The sequence below is a fragment of the Bison bison genome, unplaced genomic scaffold (assembly GCF_000754665.1).
Source record: "Bison bison bison isolate TAMUID 2011002044 unplaced genomic scaffold, Bison_UMD1.0 scf7180017864203, whole genome shotgun sequence".
NCBI lineage: Eukaryota > Metazoa > Chordata > Mammalia > Artiodactyla > Bovidae > Bison > Bison bison.
The window spans coordinates 1,211,483-1,228,377 of record NW_011494775.1 but is presented as its reverse complement, the minus strand read 5'-3'; positions in this window follow the sequence as shown (position 1 = coordinate 1,228,377).

Sequence of the window (16,895 nt, the reverse complement as noted above, 5' to 3'; positions counted from 1 at the left end):
ACTCTTTGGAAGGAAAGTTATGACCAACCTAGATAGCATATTGAAAAGCAGAGACATTACTTTGCCAACAAAGGTCCGTCTAGTCAAGGCTATGGTTTTTCCTGTGGTCATGTATGGATGTGAGAGTTGGACTGTGAAGAAGGCTGAGCGCCAAAGAATTGTTGCTTTTGAACTGTGGTGTTGGAGAAGACTCTTGAGAGTCCCTTGGACTGCAAGGAGATCCAACCAGTCCATTCTGAAGGAGATCAGCCCTGGGATCTCTTTGGAGGGAATGATGCTGCAGCTGAAACTCCAGTACTTTGGCCACCTCATGTGAAGAGTTGACTCATTGGAAAAGACTCTGATGCTGGGAAGGATTGGGGGCAGGAGGAGAAGGGGACGACAGAGGATGAGATGGCTGGATGGCATCACTGACTGGACGGACGTGAGTCTGAGTGAACTCCGGGAGTTGGTGATAGACAGGGAGGCCTGGTGTGCTGCGATTCATGGGGTCGTGAAGAGTTGGACACGACTGAGCGACTGAATTGAACTGAACTGAACTGAAAAGAGTAGATCTGAAAAGTTCTTATCACAAGAAAAAAAATTGGAACTGTGATGATGGATGTTAACTCAAAATTACTGTGGTGATCATTTTGCAATATATATATTGCAAATATTATGTTGTACAGTTAAAATTAATAAAATGTTATGTGTCTAAATTATATCTCAATTAATTTTTAAAATTAATTTTAAAATAAAATACACGACCAAAAGCTTCTGGGTTTTTGTCCATCGGAGGAAAGTGACCCAGCGAGTGTAAGCCCTATGAATCTACTTTATCCTCCTTCTGTACACTCATACACACATGGATAACTGTGCAGGCTGAACACTATCTTGAAAAAAGATATATCACCTTTGTCTTGGGACCAGATCCACATGAGCAACTCCAAATAAACTTGGAATCCTTACATGTGAAACTAAACTTTAGTAATAACATATTTAATTGCCAACCATCTGGGTGGGAAGTTGGGAAAAGATGAGCAGAATTAAAGGGTGTTATGGACTGAATGTGTCCCCCAAAATTCATATGATGAGGCCTAATCCCCAGTGTGCTGGTATGTGGAGGCAGGGACTTTGGAAAGTATGGGATTAGTGCCCTTATAAAAAGACCCCAAAGAGCTTTCTAGCTCTCCTTCCATCATGTGAGGACACATCAAGAAGACAGCCATTTATAAACTGGGAAGTGAGCCCTCACCAGATACTGAATCTGCCAGCACCTTGGTCTTAGACTTCTCAGCCTCTACAAATATGAGAAATTTTGGTTGTTTATTGATGCTTTTGAACTGTGGTGTTGGAGAAGACTCTTGAGAGTCCCTTGGACCGCAAGGAGATCCAACCAGTCCATTCTGAAGGAGATCAGCCCTGGGATTTCTTTGGAGGGAATGATGCTGCAGCTGAAACTCCAGTACTTTGGCCACCTCATGTGAAGAGTTGACTCATTGGAAAAGACTCTGATGCTGGGAAGATTGGGGCAGGAGGAGAAGGGGACAACAGAGGATGAGATGGCTGGATGGCATCACTGACTCGATGGACGTGATCTGAGTGAACCCCGGGAGTTGGTGATGGACAGGGAGGCCTGGCATGCTACGATTCATGGGGTCGCAGGGAGTCAGACACGACTGAGCAACTGAACTGAACTGAACTGAATAAGTCACCAAGTCTATGGTATTTTCATTATATTGGCCCAAATAGACTAAGACAGAGGACTTAACAAATTGATGTTTCTCAGACTCCCTCTTTGTAAAGAACACACACCCAAGTACAAACATACCCACAGATTCACACACAGAATATGAGCCTTCCAACTTAAAAACATTTAGGACATTCTATTTTCATTTATTCATCATTCACTTAATTCATTCATGGGCTAGATGCTGTAAATAAAGTCTCAAGCCTCTCAAGAGGTCAACAGTCTTGGAAAAGAGGGGAAATCAATGACAGTAATAACGATAACAAAGAAGTACAACAGATGTTGCAAACATAGTGTGTTGAGATAGAAATGGACAGAAACCCAAAGTTTAGCAAATTCTCCTAATAGAAGGTAACTTCAGAAGTAGGTTTAAGAGTTAGTTAGGCATACAAGAAGGTAATAGCATTTCAAGTACAAGAAACAATGTGCATACATGTTATGTTTCGAGTCACACAAGTAAATGATCAAGGCTCTGACAGTGTGGGCTTCCTGGTAGCTCAACTGGTAAAGAATCTGCCTGCAATGCAGGAGACCGCAGTTTGATTCCTGGGTTGGGAAGATTCCCTGGGGAAGGGATAGGCTACCCACTCTAGTATTCTTGGTCTTCCCTGGTGGCTCAAACAGTAAAGAATCCCCCTGCAATGCGGGAGACCTGGGTTTGATCCCTGGGTTAGGAAGATCCCCTGGAGGAAGGCATAACAACCCACTCCAGTATTCTTGCCTGGAGAATCCCCATGGACAGAGGAGCCTGGCGGACTACAGTCCATGGGGTTGCAAAGAGTCGGGCACAACTGAGTGACTAAGCAGAGCACAACATAGCACATGACAGTGTACAGTATATTGGCTTGTTGCTGCTGTAACAAATTACCACAAACTCATTGCCTTAAAAAACACAAATTTATTATCTTACAGTAAGGAAATCAGACAGATGTCTCACTATGCTAAAATCAATGTGCTGGCAGGGCTGTGTTCCATTTCAACTTCTAGTTTTAGCTTATAGTATAGTTCGAAATGTGTATAACAGTTTAATAAAGCTTTTCTTCCTCACTAGGAGCAAAGAAGGCAGCAGTCTGCAAGCCAGAAAGAGAGGTTTCACCAAAAACTAATTCTGACAGCACCTTGATCTTGGACTTCTAGCCTCCAGAGTTGTGAGAAAATGAAACTGTTGTTGAAGCCACCCAGTGTGTGGCACTTTGTGATGGCAGCCCTAGCAAATACTGCAGTACCCACCTAGAAATGACGTGCTCTCAGCGTCCATTATTCAGGGAGTCAGACCTAACTCATCTGTTCCTGCAAAGCTTCCTCTCACATCTTGCCTAGGTAAGATTACACCAGATTTACTGTTTAACCTACGAATTCCATAACAAGGTCACAGAATCGCATTCCTTTAAAATTACATAAATTATTCATCATTTGGTTTTGAATTTTATGACTTTTATTTCTATTACTCTTAAAGTTGCAATAAGAACTTCAATTTTTAAATATTCATTTTCTTCAGCAAAATTTATACTGGATATTTTCCTCTCCATGAGACATGTAAAAATGAAGTTTTTAAATCTTACCTGTTAAGTCCATTTCAACTTCTAGTTTTAGCCTACAGTGTGGTTCAAAATGTGTGTAACTGCTTAATAAAGCTTCTCTTCCTCACTTATATAAAAAGTAAAATGTGTTCATTGAGATCAAACTTCCATTAACCTAAAGAGTGGCAACTCAGAGTAAGATTTAATTTGTGAAATGTTCAATACTCAAGACCTGTGAATTAAGTAACATTCATACCACCATATATATTTTGAGTCCTTAGGAATCTGATCCTACCTAATTTCTAATTATACACTAAAGAGAATAAAGAACAGCTTAGTCTACTCAGTAAGCTGTAAGAGTGGTATTCAGTTGTAGTTGGTCAGTGAGTTCAGATTATGTATAAAGCCTTTCTGGATCATTCAGGATCTAAACATTTTTAGTTAAATGGTATTTGCTATCATAATTTCAATACATTACTATTAGAGAAAGGAAATTACACGCATCCTTTTTTTTTCAAATAAAACTAGAAAAGCAGTGAAAAAAATAAAATAATTAGCCAAGATTTATACAAGCAACATTATATAAATGATTAGCATCTATGAAGGAGAAGGCAATGGCACCCCACTCCAGTACTCTTGCCTGGAAAATCCCATGGACGGAGGAGTCTGGTCAGTCCATGGCGTCGCTAAGAGTCGGACACGACTGAGCGACTTCACTTTCACTTTTCACTTTTATGTATTGGAGAAGGAAATGGCAACCCACTCCAGTGTTCTTGCCTGGAGAATCCCAGGGATGGGGGAGCCTGGTGGGCTGCCATCTATGGGGTCACGCAGAGTCAGACATGACTGAAGTGACTTAGCAGCAGCAGCAGCAGCATCTATGAAATCAAGACTCAAATGCTTCCTGAGGAACCTATTCCATATGATAATCACTGAAAGAGATCTCTCAGTAAATTTAGCAGTGATTTATTTTCTTGGGATAGACTATTTGTACAGCATAATTTACCTGAAATCTGTTTTACTTTGCTGCCCAGGATTCTAAATATGGTCAATTTTCCAGCCTCTGAAATAACATAGAAAGCACTTTTCATCCATAGGAATCAAATAAAGGAATTTCTTTCAAGGATTAAAATTGTATATAATTCAGTTCAAATTCTAATAATTTTCTAATTCCCATCATTGGTTTTGGGAGGATTTATTTTTCACCAAGCTCTGATATGATTATCCACTGCATACAGCCAAAATATATACTAATACAATTTCTAAGTTTCATCACAAGGTTTTAATAATGGTTTTGTAAAAACACTGATCTTACAGGCACATTCAAAAGTTCTATGAAAAATAAGTCCCATTATATCTAAGCATTTAATGTCAATAAAGCTCCTTTATAACCCTGTATCTCTACTTTAAAATAATCTTACTATACATTCTAGAATCACAAGAAGCATAGAGCATGAAGAAATTTATTTTAGGTTATCCATTCCAAAACTTCCATGTGCAGACGTGGTCCAGAGACTTAAAATGACATGCCCAGGGCCACACAGATGGGTAGTGGCAAAGTTACAAAGTCTAATCTGCAGTCAACTGACTTCTTCATATATGGCTAAGACTGTAACACTTTTCCTTGTATGGTTTCTGGATAGGCTTTCTTCTTTGGAAAATAAAAACATCATTAATGAAGGAGTTGGATTGTCATTCTATCCTTTTAGTCATCATTTATCCAAAGTCTAATGAAGTAGGCTCAATTCAGAGCTCAATTTCACCTGGCTCAAATTAAAAGAAATATTAAGTTTGGGTATTTGAATGACAATTTGCATCTGAAAGATAAAGCTATAATAAAACTGGAATTAAACCAGTCTTCACCCCATTGCTGCTCTCTGGCCCAAGTCAGTCGCAGGAGTACTGGGGAAATGTAGAGAACAGAAAGGGACCTGCATCTATCAAATGTGGGGCTAGCTGTTTCCTTCCTTCCTACCACTTCAGCTTCTGGGGCAGAAAAAAATAATAGAAAACTAAGCTTGTTGAGGCATCCTGAGTCCATCTAGCGTTAATTTCTGGAGGCACATATCAAACTGAAATAGCTGTTTTGCAGAAAAGGTACAATGAAAGACTTAAACAGAATATTTCTGGGGGAAAGAATTCTTTTCATGTGTAAGTATCTCCCCTAGATCTTGCAAGCTATAAATGTGTACAGTGAGTATTAAAGTTACTTCATAGTCTAGGAGATAGAAGTATCATAGTCCTTTTCTTTTATCAAATCTCATTTTAAGCCACCACTCCTCAAGTTGATAGAAATTTAACCTCAATCAATACTAGGGTCAAGTGCTATTCCTAGGACAAAGACTTCAGGTTATACACAGTACACTACTTAGGGACAGTACTCTGATCTTTGGTCCAGATTGGTCCCTGCTGACAGGCTCTTTACCCAAGACTACAGGGTCCCTTGCAGGAAGGTGACTGCTGTTTCCTGAAACTCGCCTCTCAGCTTGAGCCGGGACTCTTTTTTTTTTTTTTTTTAACCAAAACTAGCAATCCCAATCCCAAAGGTTCAGCTTCCCACTATATCACAAAGCTTCTCTATGCTGAGAAGAGGTTGCATCCCCAGGGGGTTACAAAAGAGCAGCACAGAGGGACTGGATGCTGGACCCTGCCACTCCATGGAGCCCTCCTTCCCCAAATAAATCTCTCTTTGGGGTCTCCATAGTAGACTCTCACTCTGAGGCTCTTGCCTGTCTCTCCTCTCCTCTGGGAATACCTGGCAAAAGCCCTTTAATAAGTTCAGGCTTTCTTTTTTTCTTCTTTTTAAAAAAAAATTTATCTCTTTATTCCAACAAATAAACAATAAGAATGCATGAATCATAGTATCACTAAGTTTGAGACTAAACATCAAAACTTGACTGTCTTCTTTCTTTTAAGGCAGAACTAAAGGATGAGATTTTTATTTAAATTTAACTTCTTATCTTATATTGGAGTATGGTTGATTAACAATACTGTGCTAGCCTCAGGTGTACAACAAAGTGATTCAGCCACACGCATATATGTACCCATTCCTTCTCAAATTCCCCTCCCATCTAGGTTGCAGAGTTCCCTGTGCTACACAGTAGGTTCCTGTAGGCTTTAAAAAACAAAAGGGGTTTCAACTTCTGCATTGGTCCTGCTGAACAAAAGCTCAAAAAAGAAAGTAGAAAAATATTTTTGGAATAGGGCAGGAAAACAGAATAAAAAGCAAACTGATATTTCAATGAATCATCCTATAACATATGTCTATTGTAAGGTATCCTTTTTCTTATTAACACATTATTTGAAAGCAGATTTGATACGACAGAGGCTGCATTTTCCATCCCTCTTCATGTTTCTGAGGAGGGCCTCCTGCAGGCACAAGTCTAGGGCAATTTGTGACTGAATTCTGAGCACAAGAAGCATCCTTGTGCAGTTTTTAGACAAATGGTTATCTGTACCAGTTGGGGAGCATCCTCCTTGACACTTTGCTCTTGGTTGTCAGTTTTAGGGTCATAGAAGTGAGTACATCTCCTACGTCAGTGAATGTTACCATCAATCATCTGAGGGTGTTAGATGTCTTCTCTTTTGACAGCTGCCCCATCATCATCAATTTCATACTCTCCAGATGTGCTGAACTGCTTGCAATTCTCATAAAAGTCATGTTCTCTGAGCTCCAGGCCTTTGCATATGTGACTCCCTCTGCCTAAAATAACGTTCCGCAGCCTTTTTTCATGTTGCAGACAAAAAAAAAAAAAAAAAGAGAGATAATGTTTATATAACAGGGACAAACTGGAAGGAATTTGGAATTACCTATATGGGCCTTGTTAGAAGAAAATTCAACAGAGAAGATATTTAATAAGATATGAAGGACTTCCCTGGTAGTCCCTTCCCTTAACCTATCTGCAATGCAGGAGACCTGGGTTCAATCCCTGGGGCAGGAAGATCACCTAGAGAAGAGAATGGCAAGCCACTCCGTATTCTTGCCTGGAAAATCCTATGGACAGAGGAGCCTGGGGGGGGGGGCCTATAGTCCATGGGGTCACAAAGTGTTGGACATGACTGAGCAACTAACACTTTCACTTTTTACCTTCCCTGGTGATACAGTGGATAAGAATCCACCTGCCAGTGAACGGGACATGGGTTTGATCCCTCGTCCAGGGAGGATGTCACTAAGCCCTTACACCACAACTACTTAGCTTGCCCTGTAGAGCCTGCAAGCTGCAATTACAGAAGCTCACGAGCCTAGAACCTGTGCTCTGCAATGAGAAGCCCCCTCAATGAGAAGACCATGCACTGCAACAAAGAGCAGCCCCCACCACTGCAACTAGAGAAAGTCCACGTGCAGCAACAGAGACCCAGCACAACCAAAAATAGATAAATAAATTATAAAAAATAAAAATAAGATACCAAAACATTTTAATGAGAAACTTTAGCTTGCTCATTTAAACATAACTTTATTCTTTTCATGTTAAAATAATCCCAAATTTGAAAAAGAATTTCAATGATAATACTATATATTACTTTCTCCTTGAGAGTAAATTATCAGCATGGTACTCCAGTGGCCATGATAACCAGATGCCCCCTTCACTTCACTCAATCTCCAACATCTTGGGCCAGGCTGCTGCTGTCACCACCATCCTGTGTGGACAACCTCCTTACCTCTCTCAAGCTCCCAACAATCAAAGGCTACTACCATCCTCCCCCTCAGTTCACTTGGACTCTGATATACCATGCCAGGCAGCCAACAGTGCTCCACACTCCAATGCAGATGCCTACACTGCAAACCCTACTGAGTGATTTTTCAATCGGATTATTTAGGAAGAATGAAAAGAAGGTAGGAAGATTGTAAGGTAGAAAAACAGGGAGGAAGAGAAGAAGGGAAGGATATAGGGAAGATCAGAGGGAAGAAGGGAAGCGGGGAAGAAGAAAAAGGGAAGGAAGAAAACTGGTTTTATAACTGAAATGGCCAGGTAGTTCTCTTCAATTTTTGACAATCACCATCCACAGGAAACTTTATTTATGGGTAGGTAGATGAAAATATAAAACATCTTTTATAACCATTCTAAAATGAACCACAATTGAAATCACACTGTAAAAAATCTAGTAGTTCTGCATTTTATTTTACTGGCAAATGAAAACATTCCAGACAGAGGGAACAACTAGTGTAAAGATCCCAAGGGAGAAAGTAGTATTCCAGTGAGCTAGAGATTACTGACAGAGCAAGAGAGTAACAGGGGAGATTTCTTCTGCAAAAGGATTTCCAGTTCAATCAAACTTTTCATTATTAAGACTTTTAAAGTAGTGAAGTTCTATTTGACATCTATACTGTAGACTATAGTTACACTGTAGTTACCCTTAGATCCTGCTGAAAGTATATATCCCAAATGTAGAGACAAAAGTACCTGATTTATATATGAAGATAATAATTCAGGGCCACCATCCCAAGCTGTGTCCACCAGGATCCTCTGCTTCATATTCCAGACCCCTATACACTATACTCACTGGACTCTTGGATCACTATGGGTTCCATTGACTCCACTGTCTCTTGTCCCTAACAGGCAGCAGCTGACTCCTGAACATCCTTGGGCCCCACTCAGCATCTAGCATAACAACAGTAAATGCCAGATATTCTTAAAAATACTTCCTATTTGCGAGGATAAAGAATCTTGTGGCCAAACACTGATCCATCACAAATACCCTCTAAGGAGTTCAGCATAGGAATGCTCTTGTCACTTTGCCAGGTTGTACCTGAGTATATCAAGGGCTGAAGGGATTAACATCTACTGCATGCCTATAATCCATGTGAAACAAACTAACGGGATATTTTTGGCTTCTTTTTCTTCCCTTTCGTGCCTAGACAACTCTTATTCTTATTCAGAACTCAGTTTAGAAGTTCAAAGTCATTCATTCATTCATTTAATTAACAAATATTTTAAAAGAGAAATTAAGAAAATAATCCAATTTTCAATTTCATCGAAAAGAATAAAATACCTAGGAATAAATTTAACCAAAGAGGTAAAAGGCCTGTACACTGAAAATTATAAGCCACTGATGAAAGAAATTTAAGACACAAATAAATGGAAATATATTCTGTGGTCATGGATTGGAAGAATTGATATTGTTAAAATGTCTACACTCGCCAAAGCAATCTATAGATAACAATGCAACCCATATCAAAATTCCAATGACATTTTTCACAGGAATAGATCAAACAATCCTAATATTTCTATGAAATTACAAAATTTCCTGAATAACCAAAGCAATGTTGAGAAAGAAGAACAAAGCTAGAGGCATCATAATTTGTGGTTTCAAACTATACTAAAATCCAAAAAATAGGGTGTTGGCATAAAAACAGACACACAGATTAATGAAACAGAATAGAGTTCAGAAATAAACCCATGCATATATGGTTAATTAATTTACAATAAAGGAGTCAACAATAAAGTACAGTCTCTTCAATAAACAGTACTGGGAAAACTGGGTAGTCATATGCAAAAGAATGAACGTGGACCACTATCTAACATTCACAAAAGTCAACTCAAAATGGATTAAAGACTTGAATATAAGACCTGATAATAAAAAGAAAGCATATGGAGTAAGCTCCCTGACATCAGTCTTCGTAATAATTTTTTGGATTTGACACCAAAAGCAAAAGTAAGTGGAACTACATCAAACTAAAAAGCTTTTGCACAGTAAAGAAAGCCATCAACAAAATGAAGAGGAAACCTACAAAATGGAAGAAGATATTTGCAAAATCATTTATCTAATAAGGGGTTAAGACCTGAAATATGTAAAGAACTTATACAGCTCAACAGAAATAAACAAAACAATTTGATTTGTAAAAGGGCAGAGGATCTGAATAGACATTTTTCCATAAAAGACATACAAATAGCTAACAGGTACATTAAAAGATGCTCAACATCACTAATCATCAGGGAAATGCAAATCAAAGCCACAATGAACTATCACCTCACACCTGTTAGAACAGTTGTCATCACAAAGAAAAGAAATAAGTTTTGACAAATATGTACAGAAAAAGGAACTCTTATATACTGTTGGTAGGAATGTAAATTGATGCAACCAATTCAGAAAACAGTATGGTGGTTCCTTGCAAAATAAAAAATAGAACTACCATATCATCCAGCAATTTTACCTGTGAGAGAAACAAAATCACTATCTCAGAAAGATATGTGCACTCCCATATTCACTGCAGCATTATTTACAATAGCCAAGATGAAGAAACAACTAAATGTAAACTGATAGATGAATGGATAAAGAAAATGTGGTGTGTATATATACACATAGTGGAAATTTTTCTAGCCATAAAAAAGAATTAAATTGTGTTCACAGATGGATCTTGAGGGAATTATGCTAAGTGAAATAAGTCAGAGAAAAACAAATACTGTATGACCTCATCTATATATGAAGTTTAAGAAAAATAAAACAAACACAGATACAGAGAACATATTAGTGGTTGCCAGAAGTAGGGGGTCGGAGAAGGCAATGGCACCCCACTCCAGTGCTCTTGCCTGGAAAATCCCATGGACAGAGGAGCCTGGTGGGCTGCAGTCCATGGGGACGCTAAGAGTCAGACACGACTGAGCGACTTCACTTTCACTTTTCACTTTCATGCATTGGAGAAGGAAATGGCAACCCACTCCAGTGTTCTTGCCTGGAGAATCCCAGGGACGGGGGGAGCCTGGTGGGCTGCCGTCTATGGGGTCGCACAGAGTTGGACATGACTGAAGCAACTTAGCAGCAGCAGCAGAAGTAGGGGGTATGGGGAGAGTGGAATACGTAAAAGTGGTCAAAAGGTGCTGGGGACGTAGCATGGTGACCATAGTTAACAACTGTTGTTTCACTAAGTCGTGTCTGACTCTTGTGACCCCCATGGACTGTAGCCCACCAGGCTCCTCTGTCCGTGGGATTTCCTAGGCAAGAATACTGGAGTGGGTTGCCATTTCCTTCTCCAGGGCATTTCCCCAACCCAGGGATCGAACCCACATTTCCTGCTTGGCAGGCGGATACTTTACTGCTGAGACACCTAAGAAAACTGAATTCACTCAGTTGTGTCTGACTCTTTGTGACCCCATGGACTGTAGCCTACAAGGCTCCTCCATCCATGGAGTTTTCCAGGCAAGAGTACTGGAGTGGGTTGCCAATTCCTTCTTCGTGGGATCTTCCCAACCCAGGGATCGAACCCAGGTCTCCTGCATTGCAAGCGGACGCTTTTACCATCTGAGGCACCAGGGAAGCTCACTGTATATTTGAAAGTTACCAATAGGGTAGATCTTAAAAGTCCTCATGAGAAGAAAAAAAACAAAAAGATGTATCTATGTGTGGTGATGGATATTAACTAAACTTATTTTGGTGATCATTTCATAATATACACATACAGATTGTACACCTAAAACTAGTACAATGTTTTATGTCAATTACATCTCAATAACATTTTTTTTAAAGCAAATATTTTAAAAGTGTCTGTTAAATTCTGAGAATGTAGCCCTGAACAAGATAGACAAAGCCCTGATTGCAAGGATTTTACAGCTAGTAAAGCAGGTACTGGGAGAGCACACAGACAACAGATAAACACACAAAAAAATTAGAAATGATAGGTACAGAAACACAGGAAGCCAGTCATGTGAAGAACCAGGGAAGAACATTCCAGACAGAAGGAACAGCTAGTGTGAAGGTCTCAAGGAAGAAAGAAGACCAGTGGGGTGCATCCTGCTGACAGAAGAGTGGCAGGAAATGAGGACAGAGATCTAGCAAGGGCTAGATCATGCAGGGCCATAAGCCAGGCACACAAATTTAGATTTTAAGAGCAATAGAAACCACTCACAGATTTTAAACAAGGAGGTTCCATGATGTGACGACTTAAAATTTAAAAGATGACTGGTGGCTACATGAATTATGAACTGTAGGATAGAAGCAGGGAAACCAGTAGGGGTCCTCCATAGTAATCCAGGGAAGAGACAAGGATATCTGAGACTAGGCCAGTAGTAGTATCAGCAGACATGAAAACAAAGAGTTGAATTCAAATACACTATGGTAGCAGAGTCAAAAGAAACTTGCTGATGGACATGATATAGGGTATAAGAGAGTAAGAATCATCAAGAATGGTTCATAGCCTTCTGGCTTGAACAAGCATGTAGACAGAATACCACTTACTGATATTTGGAAGACTGGGAGAAGATGCAGGTCTATGGGTGAAATCACAAGTTCTCTTTTGGACATGTTATCTGAAATTCCTATTAGAAATCTAGGAAGAGTTGTTAAGTAAACAAATGGATATAGGGGTGTGGAGACAAGGGAAGGGTCAGGGCTAAAGATATAAATTTGGAAGCAATTTGTACATAGTATTTAATGACACGAGACAAGCAAGAATATGTAAACAGAGAAGATACCTCAGGACAGAGACCTAGGGCACTTCAACATTTAGAAGTTTAGTGGAAGAAAAAAGGAAAATAGAGGAGGAATATGAGGTAAACACACAAATGAGTACGAGAAAGAGCAAGTGAGACAGGAGAAAACCCCGGACCGTGTAATGTCACGGAAGCCAAAATAAGAAAATGTTTGAAGAATGAAGTCTGATGTAACAGAATACCACAGACTGGGTGGCTTAAACAACAGAAATTTATCTCTCATAATTCTGGAAGCTGGAAGTCCAAGATCAGAGTGCCATCAGGTTGATTTCTGGTGAGAGGACTCTGGTGCAAGTCTTTCCTATTTCCTCACGTGACTGGATGAGAGAGCAGAAGAGGGGAGGAGAGAGAGACTGACAGACACAGAGATAGAGACAGTGTGTACTTTGATTTCTTCATCCCATTACAAGAGTACCAATCATATCATGGGGTTTCCACCCTCATGATCTATGTAACCATAATTATCTCCCAAAGGCCCTACATCCAAATACCATCACATTGGAAATTAGGGTTTCCACATATGCATTTGGGGGAGAACAAATGTTGAGGACAAAATATTCAGTATATACCAGATTGCTCTAAGTATTGGTGAAGATGTGGAAAAATTGGAATTTTCATACATTGCTGATAAAAATGTAAAATGGTCCAGCCACTGTGGAAAGGTCTGGTGGTTCTTTAAAAGGTTAAACATACAGTTACCATATGACCCAAAAACCCCACTCCTCAGTATAAATCCAAGAAAAATGAAAACATATGTCCACATGAAAGTTTGAATACAAACGTTTAGAGCTGTGTTATTCTTAAGAACCCCAAAATGAAAGCAATCTAAATATCTCAAATAGATTATCTGATGAACAGATCATCTAATGGTGGCATATTCTTACAACTGAATGTTGTTTTACAATAAAAATGAATGAAGCATGGTACTAATGTACTAATGCATGGTACAACATGGATGAACCTTGAAAACATTTTGCTAAGTGAAAGAAGTCACATACAAAAGGTCACATATTATATGACTCTATTTATATGACATGTTCAGAATAAACAAATCTACAGAAACAGTAGATTACTGGCTCTCTATGGCTGGCACAAGAAATGAGAGGGAAATAAAGAGTGAATGCTAATGGGTCCCAGGTTTCTTTTAGAGGAGACAAAAATGTTCTAACATTAGAGTGGGTGATGGCTGCACCATCCTGTGAATATATTAAAAACATTGAATTGTACAGTTTAAACAGGTAAGTAGCATGGTATATAAATTAGGGAGAGGCTACCTAAAGCAAATACTGCTGACAAATCACCCAAGATTAGAATGAAGTAGAGACCATTCTATCAGCATCAAAGTCATGTGTAACCTTGACAAACAAATGTTTAGTGGTGTGTTCGAGACAGAAGGCAAACAGGGTGGACTGAGAGGAAATAAGAAGTGAGGAAGAAGAGTCAAAGAAGTTTTGTTGTTAAGGATTGCAGAGAAACAGGTTAATGCCACAGAGGGATATGAAGTAAAGAGAGGGTTTGTTTTCATAAGATGGGAGATAATGCAGCATGTTTGTTACTGAGAATGAATCAATGTGGAAGGAGAGAAAGTGTACTGAAAGAGAGAAAGTGTACTGTTGAATCAAAGTCCATGAGAAAGGGATGACTAAAAAGCACAAAAGTCTGAAGGCTGGCATGCCTTCAGACTTCAACAGGGAGAAGGCAGACAGCCGAGGCATTCATGTCAGTAGACTGTGGATACTGTTAAGAAGATGAGAGGTGTGCTGCTATTTTCTACATGAGGCCTGAAGCAAGGTGACCAACTTAGGGTAAGGATGTGAAAGTATATTACTTATATTTCTGTATAACAAAATTACTCCCCCAAACTTAGCAGCTCATGAGATCATGTTTTTCTTCCCACAGTTTCCTAGATTTGATTTTACCTAGAAGCCAGTTCTTAAACTTAGAATCATTTGCTTTTTGGAGATGCTAGAAATATTTTTAAGACCAGTAAGTCCTGGATTCTTTCTGTTTAACCAGCTTTTTTTTAGCCTCTCTCTCTCAACATTTTACTTTATGCAGCAAGAAGAAACCAGGAAACACCTTCAACAGTCTGCCTGGAAATTTTCCTTAGCTAAATTAACAAGTTCTTTATGTAATTTGTTACCTTCCACATTAACACAGCTGACAGTGTTGCTAAACTCTCTGCCTACATATATATGACCCTCTTTCCTTCATTTTCCACTGATACCTTCCTTACTTTTTAAGACTTCACCCACAGTCTTCAGAAAGGCCATAATGCTTTTTCTAACAAACTAGTCAAGACACTTCAACTATTCTCCAACATTCTCCTCAAAGTCTGTCCAGTTTCTGCCTACTGCTTCCTAAACCACTTCCACATTTTTAGGTAGAGGAATGGTACTTCCAGGTGCCAAGATCTGTATTAGTTCCCTATGACAAATCACCTAAACTCTGCAGTTTAAAATGACAAAATTTATTATCTCATAGTTTCTGTGAGTCAGGAATTTGTGAGGCACTGAGCTGGGTGATCTGGGCTCAGGGTCTCACAAGAGGTTGTCATCAAGATGTCAGCCAGGGCTGGAAGACCTGCTTCCAGGGGAGCTCACTCACATCTATCATTGCCATAACACATTATCTCAAACCAAGTAGTTTAAAATAGCACAACTTATTATCTTACTGTCCTGTAAGTCAAAACTAGACTAAAATTAAAGTGTTAGCTGGGCTGCATTCCCTTCTGAAGGCTCTAGAGGAGAAATTGTTTCCTTCTAGAGGCCCTTTACATTTCTTGGCTCATGCCCCTCTCTTCCAACTTTCAAAGCCAGCATTGGTGAGTCTGTTTCCTTTCACATTTCCATTTTTTCCTACTGCTTCTTTCACTGTCCTATCTATCTATCTATCTATATCTTTCTCTCTCTCCCTGTGGCTTCTGACTACAACCAGCAAAGTAGCTCATATGATTAGACTGTTCCCACCCAGAAAATTCAAAATAGTCTCCCTATCTCAAGGTCCTTAACCTTATCACATCTGTAAAGTACTTCTTGCCATGTAAGGTAACACATTCACAGGTCTAGGGATTATGATGTGGATACCTTTGGAGGGTCATTATTCTTCCTAGCACAGGGCTACAGACACAGAAGAGGAGAACAAGCACAGGGAGGAGTAAAGGAGGCCACACATTTGTACAGGTCATAAAGCCAACACTGATTTAATTAAGAGAGGCACTGAAGGAAAAATTTAACTTTGATTACTCAGTTTACTTAGCGCTACATTTGAGGTTGAAAATGCTAGATGCTGAAGCAGGGCAAGGTAAAATAAAGTAGGTAGAGAAGCCAAAACATTCCACAGACAGACAAATTTCTGTGCCCTCAAACTATCGTTGTGATTTGGTGGTTTCAACAATTTACTGCTTCTCTTCAGTATATAACATGTTTTCAGTATAGTAACTATTATGTTACATATTTTTCAGTATCATATGATATATATTCAATATAATATTATTTCAAAATAGCTGAAATTCCTTATTTTCTCTCCAAATGCAAAGTTCCATTCATATACCACCAGATGGCAGAGAAGAGCAAAGAATATATTCCTACATACCAAAAAAAAATTTTTTTTCATATACTTGAAGAAGACCAGCCCTTAGCTAAAGGTGGCAAACTCTTAACATCTTAGACTAGACAAGCACCTTATTTTTTAACTTTTTCATTATGGAAAATTTTAAGCATACACAAAACAAGAAGCAGTATAATAAATCTCCATGAATCATCAATTAGCTTCAAGAATTATCAACACATGGCCAATCTCATCTCATCTGTATCTTTTCCTTGTCCCCTTCTACTTTTTGTATACAGCATGTACTTGTTGGTTATTTATTTTAAATATAGCAGTGTATACACGTCAATCCCAACCTCCCTAATTATCCCTCCCTACAGGTAACCATGAGTTCGTTCTCTGTGAGTCTGTTTCTGTTTTATAAATAAGTTCCTTATATCTTTTTAGATATTTGTATCTTTTTTTTTAGATTCCACATATAACCAATATCAGGAAGGGGCAGAGCCTAGACCAGAAGGGGCGAGGATTGGACTGGAAGCTAGGGTTAGGGTTAGGTTAGGGTCTTAAGTCTTTAAATGTTTGGATTACAAGGTATGCTCTGCCAGTGCTGAGTGCTGGAACTAAAATGACACATTTTTTTAAACATTTGTGATTTTGGCAAAACCAATTGTT